General features: G+C 46.1%; 1 pseudogene; it reads left to right on the top strand.

Annotated features, from left to right (window-relative positions):
* The window catches only part of LOC112550753, a 43,673-nt pseudogene extending 40,486 nt beyond the window's left edge, over positions 1–3,187 (top strand).
* The last annotated feature ends 8,062 nt before the right edge of the window (positions 3,188–11,249 follow it).

Genomic DNA, 11,249 nt, shown 5'->3' with positions numbered 1-11,249 from the left:
TCCCCAGCGGGCTTAGTTTAAAGCCTGGTGGAGCAGGTCAGCCAGTCTGGCTGAGAAGAGCCTCCTCCCTAGGGGAGAGAGGTGGAGGCCATCTCTTCCCAGCAGCTTGCTGCCTCTCTCGCCAAAGAGCAGGCTGTGGTTATGAAAGCCAAAGCCTTCCTGATGACACCAGCGCCGCAGACTGTGGTTGACCATGTGGATCCTCCTCTCCCTCCTCGGCCCATAGCCTGAGACTGGGAGGATCGATGAGAACACCACCTGTGCCCCCAGACCCTTTAGCCCCGCTCCCAAATCCCTGTAGTGCCTCATGACCCGGCTGGGAGCGCTCCGAGCTGTGTCATTGGTGCCCACATGAATAAGGAGCATGGGATAGTGGTCTGTGGGTTTGAGGAGCTCTGGGATCCTCTCCGCAATGTCCCGGATATTGGTTATGAACAAAGGAAAAAGACACACAGATGGTCCTCTATAACTGCTTCAGGATGGCTAGATGTAAGCCCAAGGAAATTAAGTGAATAGAAGGAGCCATTTTTCATATTCAGACTGGTTAAAATTTGTTCATTATAACCTCACTAGGTCTCTGATCCATGAAAGTATTTAAGTGCATGCCAGACATGCAGAAGTTAGCAGGAGTATTCATCTATTATATAAGCACTTTGCAGGAGTGGGTGCAGAACCCTACTTCAGCAAAGCAACTAAAAAGCATGTGCTCCTTCAGCATGTGCTCTTTTGGATTTAGATAAATGTTTAATTTGAAGCACCTGCTTATAATTCCTTTTCTAAATTGGATGCTGATGTCCATTTTCATACATAGTACTTGGGAGGTAATAGTTTCTGATTGCAATGTTCTTAAGATATTCCATTCTGATCTATTTTCACACAGAAAGTTTAAATGCAATAAAAAGGGAAATACAGACTAAGGAAAAAAATGTTGGTTACTGATCCTTTGTATGTTCAGAAGTATCATCAACATCCTGGTAGCAAACCAGGCCTTCTCATTAACAAAGGGGTAGCATTCCTAGCTGTGGCTACCACTGGGAACTTGGAATCAGGATTTCTACCTGGCATTCCTAAACTCATTAGTAACAAGTAATGAGGAACCAGAGTGGACATCCTTCTTTAGGCTGAGGGGTGCCATGCTTCTCAGGTCATCCTGCTGTCTCACATCAAATGGCTCACAGAGCTGCTCATCCTGGGCAAGGAACAGTAGGGTCTGGTGATAACCCTATCTCTGGCCCCAAACATGGTATGAGGTTGGTAACTTAGTAAATATTTCAGGTGACAGGCTGATCCCAGTAATTTCACTGGTGTTAAGAGTCCATAACAGCTTTCTTCCCTCTTATGACCTTGCAGGAGAGGTTTGTTTGTTTTTTTAAAATATAAAATAAACAAGACACTTCTCCTACTAGCTTCTGCTTCTTTTGATTATTCAAGTGAAATAAAACCAATGTACCTATACACAAATCTAAAACAACCTAGATATGTTCTATTTTTCACTATTTGGTGATCAAACAAAAAAAAAAAAGAAAAATGACTCTTCAATGCAGCTTTATTGAGAAGTGCTGTCCTCAATTGCAGGTCCTGTGCAGAAATTCATTTCAGAACCTGAAAAACCCTGACATCAGTGGCATGGAACTTTTAAAAGATGTCCAAAACAAGCATGGACTTTGGGTACAGCTGGTGATCTTTGATACAGAGCATTAGGAAAAAGATTACAATGATCTGCAGCAGGAAAATGAGAATAAATAATATGTTATAAAAGTAGATTCCTCCTCGCTTTCGGAGATCCATCCAGTCAACACAGGTGGAGAAGATGCTGATGCTTGTTCAGTGACTGCAACTTCATTACCAGAAGCCAGGGCAAGCACTGGTAGTACAGGAAATAATTCTGTCTTCAAACAAACTTTGCCAAGATTTAGGTAACTCTGCTCCTGAAGTTATAATCAAGGATGATCAGGAGAATCTGGCACTTTTTTCAGACAGTGCACAGAATATTTTAATTGCTTCTCAGCTGACCAAGCAAGAGGATCCATACAAGGTATGTGGCAGGACTGCCTGTATTGACATCTCTTGAGTGCAGGATCAGGTTCAAGTGATGAGTGGCTCACCTTCATACTCTTGTGATTTTCCACAAGGTTGCATAAAGCTGAGAGATGTTGCAGATGTCAGAAACAGAATCAGAGGAAGGACTACCTAGAGCAGCAGTGCCCAGGCGTCTGGCCCCCTGGGCCAGACAGATGGCATGGGGTTGCTCTGCAGATTGGATCCCATGGAGTTGGTGCACAGGGTTGATCTACAGGTATGATCCAGCATGGCAGCCCAACCCTGAATGCTGGCCTGTGTAACATCCAAAGCCAAATCAACTGGCCCAGGGCACTACCCACAGTTCTGGAAATGTGGCATTAGGGGAGCAGCAATGAATGCGCCCCCTGCTTTCCTGCTGCTAAAGTTCCAGATGTACGGGGAGCCCTGCAGGCCAGATGAAACTGCTTCATTGCTCGAATCTGACCCATGAGTCAAAGGCTGAGCACCACTGACCTAGAGAATTGATGGCCAATACTGAAAACAGAGCTGAATGCTGGAGATGTGGCATTCTTGACAGTGGAAGTACAGGGGGCTGGTGTGTTGTATTCTGCCTGTCCTCTTGTTGTGCAGGGACTCACTCTCCCTCCCTTCTTTTACACCATTTTTCCTAACTTGATTATTTGTTCCCTTACTTAATTTTTAATGCAGGAATTACTTAGGTTATTTTGTAGCTTGTGGTGAGAATCAAAAAATTCACAACCCTCCATTGCTATATTGCTTTAATCTGAAAATCTAATGAGAATTTTTAATTACTCAAAACATTAGCCTGGGTCAATGTTGTGCACACTGATAAAGGCAGAGAACTGCAGTCATCACTTGCCCATAAAACTTGCCCACACAGGTTGCTATCCTTGCCTTTCCTGCATGGGGCAGTAGAATTCAGGTGAAGTGAGCATCAATTTGCAAAAGAGGCTCCAGAGAGGTAAAGAGGTAGGGTGAAGATGAACAGGTCTAGAGTTGGACTGTGGACTGAGGTGAATGTAATTGCTTTACAGAGCCTGGAAGAGGCAGAACTCACTCTGCTGTTCCTGAGCCAGTATCAGACCTGTCCTTGCCCACAGATCTGCCATCTGCTCAGAGCAAGGACAGTGACAGTTTAAGGTAACTATTTCAATTGTGACAATATGCTGAGTGTCATGCAAAAGACAAGGTCCAGACAGGCCAAGCCCTGAACAACCAACAGCTCTGAGGACTGAAAATTTGATCTACAGTTTAAATTGTGTTACTCTGTTATTATTTATAATGATATTATTTCCTTATAAGCCTTATTGAAAACATTGGAAAAGCAATGCCTGGCAGAAAGACACAGGACAGAGCTGATGGGCTGATATTTTGCTTTCTAGACAGTTTGAGATCTTTACTTGTGGTTGATTTCAGTGATGATTTAAACAGCGAAAGCTTCAAATTTAAATCTGATTACACATAAAAACATTATTCAATTTGCAAAGTCAAGGATTTAAGCGTTAGGTAATGCTAGAGTTTGGGTTGTATGGGCTTGTCCCCACCTCTCTGTTTGAAGTATGGTTTGAATTTTGTCCCCGACCTGTCCTACATTCATACACAAAAGCCTCAAGCTAAGTAGCAATTAAGCACAAGCTAGCTGGCCTGCCAATCAGGGTCAAAGCTCAAGTTAAACATGCAGCAGGGAAGTAGCAATTTGAAGGTTTGTCTGGAATGTAGTGTAGCACTGATACACACAAGCTAGCCTTAAACATGCCAGTTGGGGTTCTACTAATAGCAGATGTCTGGAGATTGGCACTAGCTTGGATGCATCTGCACAAGCTGCAGTAACTGCAGTGTGGACATACCCTGAGCTATGATAGCTCTTCCACATATGATCCAATTGCTCTGCTCACCAAAGCTGGACGGGTAGCAGCTGGAGCATGATTGTAGTCATTCCATTTGATCTAGCCCTACTGGAGTAATTCAAAATGTAGGCAACTGCTACAGTCAAGACAAACCCTTTATTTACACACATCTGGACAAAATGAGCTAGAAGTTTGGTGTAAAAAATAGGAATTCAAAATGGAAATTAGCTGAGATTCAGCAGATGCTCTCTCTGTGTTACTGTCTGACAGGAATTTAGCTCAGGATACAGAAAGTGCATCTGGCATTTTGGAGGTAAATATGTTTAAAATAGTGTTACATGTGCCTGCATCTGTCAGCAATGGATAGAGAGCTGTGAAGCTGAGGTAGCATTTACAGGAAACGTGGAGAGTACAGCAGGGGTATGCAGGAAGGAAGCACAGTGGGAGGAGCTAGAAAAAACAAAGAGATAGCACAGTGAAGTTAGTGAGCTGCTCAGAGAAACAGGGATGTGGTGGTCAGGGCTTGGAACAAGCAAGACTTGAGGTTCCCATGCAAAATATGGCTCCATGTGTTAGTTCAAACTCTGGTTATAGCAGGATAGAATTCCCACTTAAGGACTCCAGCTTTAAACTGTCCTTATGGCATCACCAGGGTGTCTAACTGGAGTTAAACCCCCATGTTTATCATCCTGCATTTTCAACTCAGCCCCCAGAAACATGTACAACAGCAGACTGGTCCTTTCCTTGTCAGATAAAACCTCTGCAACATTGAATAATGCCATGTTTTCCTCTCTCCTAAGATGAGGTAGCAAAGAAACTTACTTCTTAAGCATCATTTTCTTGTGGGTCTGAGAGCCAGCGGTGCCCTGCCGGCCACTGACCAAGTAGCAATGCTAGGATCTGCAATGGGACCCTTGTATGCTTAACTCAGGAGTTCAGAACACAAGAAGCAGGCCTTTCAGCCAGTGGCGTAGCGTGGGTCTCTGGCACCCAGGGGCCAACGCTTCCATTTGCACCCTTCCTAGGATGGCCATCATAGAGGACAGTCTGGTTGTCTTCTGTTGATACAAAATCAGACACCTTTACATAGAGGACATAAAAGACAAAGATAGGCATGCCCCCCGCACCCTGTAGCTACACTACTGCTTTTGGCAGAGTCCAACCTTAATGAGCAGATCATTAAAGGAAAAAGAGATCAGGCATACAGCATATCAGATCCCATCTAGCCCCATAGGTCTATCTCCTCACTATTCTTTTCTGAAGATTCATCAGGGCTCGCTTCTCCTCTCACCTCCCTTATCATAAGTCCTGGAAACAAGAGCCTCCTCTCATCTGTTCCATCTCCTGTCACATGACAATCAAAGGCTGTGGTGTTCAAGTGCACTATGTATTCACAACTACAGTAGAATTCAGAAGAAGCTGCACGTTCTCAACAGTGCTGAGAACCAGGCCCAAAATGTCTCCCTTTCCCAAAGATAGACAGACACGCTCAAAAGGATCTGTAGCATCAGCCAGTACTTACAGTTAAGTAATGAACCCTTATCGTCTTCAGTGACATGGTTCAAATGTTGAACTATGTACCTAGAGTAGAAAATATGAGCCATTTCTTTCGTGAAAATGTCATCAATTCCCCAGAGAAGCTTTCACATCCCCTTCTGGCATTCATTACTGCCCACAAGCTGGGAGCTAAAGAAGATGCCTGAGAAGATCGGAGCCAGTACAACAGCTGCAACTCATTAGCATAAGGGCTGGATACTTAGTGATGGCCTTGGCTCTAAAAGGGTCCAGGGAGATTGGTTTTGTTTGAATTTGTTAAAGGGAAATGACAGGGTGCTGTTCTTTCTCTAGGAAGATGCCTGCATGCTCTTCTGGAAAGAATGGCCCAGGGCTGGAGAGGCATCTCATCTTGTTCCCTTTAAGAGTGAAAGCAGTTGAACACACAGAGTTAGGCACTGTCCAGCAGTTTGGATTAGAGCATACAAAACCACTGAGAAAAACTGCAGAACCCTAATTTGCACGCTGAAGGGGCTAATCACTCCAGCTCATCTCTTCATGAAGCACTGCCAATTTCCCATTCTGCAGTTGTATAGCCCTGAAGAGCACAAATAAGACAGAATTACACACTGACTCTTTTTGCTTTTCTCTTGGTGCAGCCTGCCTCACCCTGTGGAGACCTCCGACGTAAGGACTCCCCATCCAAGAGGATACATGTCTCTACATAGGTCCTTTCTAAGCTCCCTATTTAGATGCCAAGTCCAAATATTGATACTCAAAACCCCAACTCAGCTGCTGGCTGGCTCTGAAAGTACCTAGTCTTCAGAAGCCAGAAAGTTTCCTAGTAAAGAGCCTATTTCTGGGAATGGGTAGAGCTACGTACGTCTGGGCAGTGCTTAGCATCTAGGTCCTAGCTCATGCCTCAGCATAAGTGCTTACTTTGTCTGAGGACCGACCCTGGTGGGCATGCTCAGAGCACACTTGCTGGATTGGGCCCAGTACAAATCCCAACCCTGTGTTCAAAAGCTCAGCAGAACACAGGGGACCCAGGTTTAATGCCCATGCCTTCTCTTACCTAAGGAGATTTCAGCCTGCATTTCCCACCTCCAAGATGAGTGCTTCAGTCATCAGTCCAAAGGACAGCCTGTGCTGGAGCTCTAGCCCCCTCCTGCTGATGGCCATTCTGGCTGGGGTAAGAGACCAGAGAGGGAGCATGACATTATAGTCTAGTAGTAACGGGAGAGAGGATACTTAAATTTCAGCCCCTTTCATCCTCCCTAATGACTAGAACGTAGAGCAGGGGTGTGCAAAATGGTGAATCCAGCTGGTGGCCAGACTCCATTTCCCAGCAGCCCTTACCCACATTGCTGCAGCCAATTTCCATGGAGACCCCAGCAGCCCTGGGGCCATGACAGTGCAGGGCCAAGTTCTCATGGAGACTGACCCCAGCAGTGCAGGCAGAGTGCGTGGCTGGGTGGGGAGCTGCTCCAGGGCCAGGGTTGGGATCTTGCAGCGGTGCCAGTTTGTGTCCAGAGCCAGGGCAGAACTGCGATCCACTGCCCACATGCTCATGGAAATCCTGGCCCCGCACTGTCACAGCTCTACTGCTGCTGGGGTCTCTATGGAAACCAGCCATAGCAATGCAGACAGGGACTACTGGGAAATGGGGTCTACCACAGGCTGATCTGGCTCACAGGCTGGACTTTGCCCACCCCTGCCATAGAGTCAGGCTCTTTTTGGCCCACAACATATTTAAACATTCCCTGCAAAGTGGAAGTTTCAACAAAAGAGACAGACCATGCTCTGACCCAGGATCCCCTGTAGTCTAATGGGAAGAGAACTTAGCTAAGCCATGGGAAAGACAGGTTCAAGCAGAAGAGAAAATTAAACTGGGCCCCTGCACCTGTGTGAGTGCTCTCTTCAATGAGCAGTGGGATAGAACGGCCATGGCTCTTCTGCCTCCTGTGCTTTGAGAGAAAGAAAACCCACTCCTCTACGCCCATACACTTCTCAAGGGTCCCACTGATTTGCAGAGGCAGGTTCTCACTTGGTGTGCTTTCTTCTGTGGACCCTTATCTTAGACACCTACTTCCTGCTGGGGTGTTGTACAGGGAGCTTGACATCAGCAAAGTATCTAAAATTAATCTGTGCCCTGAGCCCAGTTGTGGATTGAGCCAATGGGATACATGGTGCACAGATAGGTTACACCACCATTCTCTTTTGTACCTTTTGTATGCAGGAGCTGGCAATGCTTCAGACTCCCCTGTTGCTGAACAAGATGTCTCAACATAGAGGAAGCATCTCCTGATCTTTCCTCAGTTTCCTCAGAAACATCTCTCAACATGGCCCCACCAGACTCAGAAAGCCCACCGGACATTAATCGAAAGGCTCATTTAACATTGTAGGGGTTCAGGTGATATTTTTTGTCAGCTACTGGAGTGATTAATTGTAGATTGAGGCTTTGCTCAACTCCACAAGATTAACAGAAAGCACAAATGGGAAGATCTAAGCAAGAGGACGTGGTTTTCTTAGACACAGACCTTATAAAGAAAGGGATATTCCTTCCCATTGGGTTTTTATCATGCCCAACTAGTCACATCGTTTCTATATAACCAAGGACAAGCTTCATGAGGCATGAGCTCCCTTCCAGCTGCAGTAGGCATGGGTTCAAATCCTGATATAGTTTCATAGATACTAGGGTTGGAAGGGACCTATTAGATCATTGAGTCCAAACCCCTGCCCTGGGCAGGAAAGATTGCTGGGGTCAGATGTCATATTTTGGCAACCCTCACTGTAAAGAATTTTCTCCTGATGTGCAATCTGAATTTGCTCTCTTCCAGTTTGTGGCCATTATTTCTAGTTACACCAACAGGTGCCCTGGTAAACATTGTATTCCCTATTTCTTGCTGGCCCCCCCTATGAGTTTGTAGGTGGCCACGAGATTACCTCTCAGCCTCCTCTTGCGGAGGCTGAAGAGGTTCAGGTCTCCCAGTCCGTCCACATAGGGATTTTTCTGTAGGCATTTAACCAGATGAGTAGCCCTCCTCTGAACCCTTTCCAGGCCACCCACATCCCTCTTGAAGTGCGGTGCCCAAAACTGGATACAGTACTCCAGCTGCGGCCTGACCAATGCTGCATAGAGGGGAAGTATCACCTCCCTAGACCTGTTTGTGATGCACCTACTTATGCCAGAAAGAGTGCGGTTAGCTTTACTTTTAACCTCATCACATTGGCGACTCATGTTCATTTTGGAGTTGACTATGACTCCAAGATCCCTTTCTGCAGTTGTGCTACTTAGAGCGGTACCTCCCAGGCTATAGGAGCGTTGATGATTTTTCCTCCCCAGGTGCAACACATGACATATGGGAACAACTTGTTAAATTAACATCCTTGTTAAATTGCATCCTATTCTGTTCAGCCCATTTCCCCAGCCTGTCCAAATCTGCCTGGATTCACTCCCTGCTGTTTAGTTTGTGTACCTCCCCCCAGTTTGGTGCCATCAGCAAACTTGGACAGTGTGCTTTCTACTCCCTTGTCCAAGTCACTAATGAAGATATTGAATAGTACCGGTCCCAGGACAGAGCCTTGGGGCACTCCGCTGCCTACATTTCTCCAGGTAGAAACCGACCCATCCACCACCACTCTGGGTGTGTCCCACAAGCCAATTTTCTACCCACTGAACTGTGCAATGTAGATTATTACAACTGTTTAGTTTATTTATAAGAATTGGGTGTGACACTGTGTCAAAGGCCTTTTTAAAATCTAAGTAAATAATCTCTACCTCTGTTCCTTCATCCAAGCATTTTGTGACCCGGTCGTAAAATGAAACCAGGTTAGTCAGGCAAGATCTGCCTGCTATGAACCCATGCTGATTGCCCCTTAGCATTATTTTACCCGCTGGTCCCCCACAAATGTGATCCTTAACAATTTTCTCAAAGGTCTTGCCGAGGATAGAGGTGAGACTAACTGGCCTATAGTTACTTGGTTCCTCCTTCCTCCCCTTCTTGAAAATAGGGACCACATTGGCCCTTTTCCAATCCACCAGGACCTGTCCTGAATGCCACGAGTGCTCAGACAGTTGTGCCAGCGGTTCCGCTATGACTCCAGATAATTCCCTAAGTACCCTAGGATGAAGCTCATCGGGGCCTGTTGACTTATATACATTCAGCCCCTCCAGATGCCCCTTTACTAGGTCAGCATGAACAGTTGGTAGGTTGGTATCTATACTGGGCTTACCTGAAGACCCAATGGGATGCGTATTTGTATTCGTGTCCAGAAACACGGATGCAAAGAAATCAGTTAGAAGCTCCACTTTGGCCATCCCATCTGTTACCAGTTGCTCTAGTTCATCCTGAAGGAGCCCTAAGTTACCCTGCACTTTCTTTTTACTTCCAATGTACTTAATGACTTTTGTTATCCTTAACTTTTGCTACCAGCCTAAGCTCTATTTCCGCTTTGGCCCTCTTCACTGCTTCCCTGCAAGCTTGAGCCAAGCAGGTATACTTCTCTTTGGTTGCACCCCCTGCTTCCACAGCCTATAGGCCTCTTTTTTCCCCTCCAGGCTCTCCTGGATTTCCCTGCTCCACCAAGAGGGTTTCTTTGCTTTTTTGCCCCCTTTTATGTGAACTGGGATGGTCCTTTTCTGTGCCTGCAAGATTAGTCCCTTGAGAAATGCCTACCCTTCCTGGACTCCCATCGCTCCAAGGCTTTTACCAGTCAGTCCTTCCCTAACTAATCTCCTGAGCTTGTTGAAGTTGGGTCTAGCACTTCCACCCTACTAGTTATCTTCCCCACCTTTCTCCAGATAGTGAACCCTATCAATAGGTGGTCACTATCCCCTAGGTTACCTTGCACCTGCAGATCCCCAACCAAGACCTGGCTGCCTGTTTCTCCCAGCAGATGTCTAGGAAGTTAAAGTCACCCATGATGACCAGGTCCTTTGAGCTCACTGCCTCTGAAAGCTGTCTCAAGAATTCCAGGTCTAACTCATCCACCTGGTGTGGGGGTCTATAGTAGACCCCCACTACCAAGTCCCTTTCACCCCGACCCCCCTGTAACCTAACCCATAGTACCTCAATTTACCCCTCTTCCTGGCCCAATTTAACTACGGAAGATGTATATTGCTTCTTAACATAGAGAGCAATGACCCCCCCACCCCTTTTTCCCCTACTCTGCCCTGTTTGTACAGCCTGTAGCCCTCAATGTGCACTGCCCAGTCATGGGTAGGATCTCACCAAGTTTCTGTTAGCCCTTCCAGGTCAAATTATTTATTTGCAAGCAGGCATGAGTTACTCCTGCTTGTTCCCCATGTTCCTAGCATTAGTATAGAGGCATCTAAGCCCCACATTAGGTACCCTTGCTACTTCCCCATTCTGACGCTTGCTTAGTGGGGCCCTTGGTACTTACCTGAACTGTTCCAGCACCTGGCTTGAGGTTTGTTGTTTCTGCCCTCTCCCTGTCATCAACATCCCCATCCCCCAACGAACCTAGTTTAAGATTACTGTTCTGTACTGGCGATTACTGCACTGCAAAATTGCAGAGTGAACTAATTCTTTTGCATGACCATGCAAACTAAGTCCTTCGTAGATATCCAGCATTTGTTTCTCAGGTTGAAGCCCCCATGATACCAGGTTTCTTTCCTTCCTCCATGTAGATATATATGTAAAGAGTTCTTTAAATTGATTTCATGGCCTGCAGCAGCCACTAACTAGTGCCCCATCTTATGTGGGATTTGTCATAGATTCATATTCATAGATGTTAGGGCCGGAAGGGACCTCAATAGGTCATTGAGTCCGACCCCCTGCATAGGCAGGAAAGAGTGCTGGGTTCAGATGACCCCAGCTAGATGCCTATCTAACCTCCTCT

Source organism: Alligator sinensis, unplaced genomic scaffold (genome assembly GCF_000455745.1).
Source record: "Alligator sinensis unplaced genomic scaffold, ASM45574v1 scaffold387_1, whole genome shotgun sequence".
Lineage (NCBI taxonomy): Eukaryota > Metazoa > Chordata > Crocodylia > Alligatoridae > Alligator > Alligator sinensis.
Note: the sequence above shows the minus strand (reverse complement) of the source record. Positions and strands in the feature narration are given on the sequence as shown.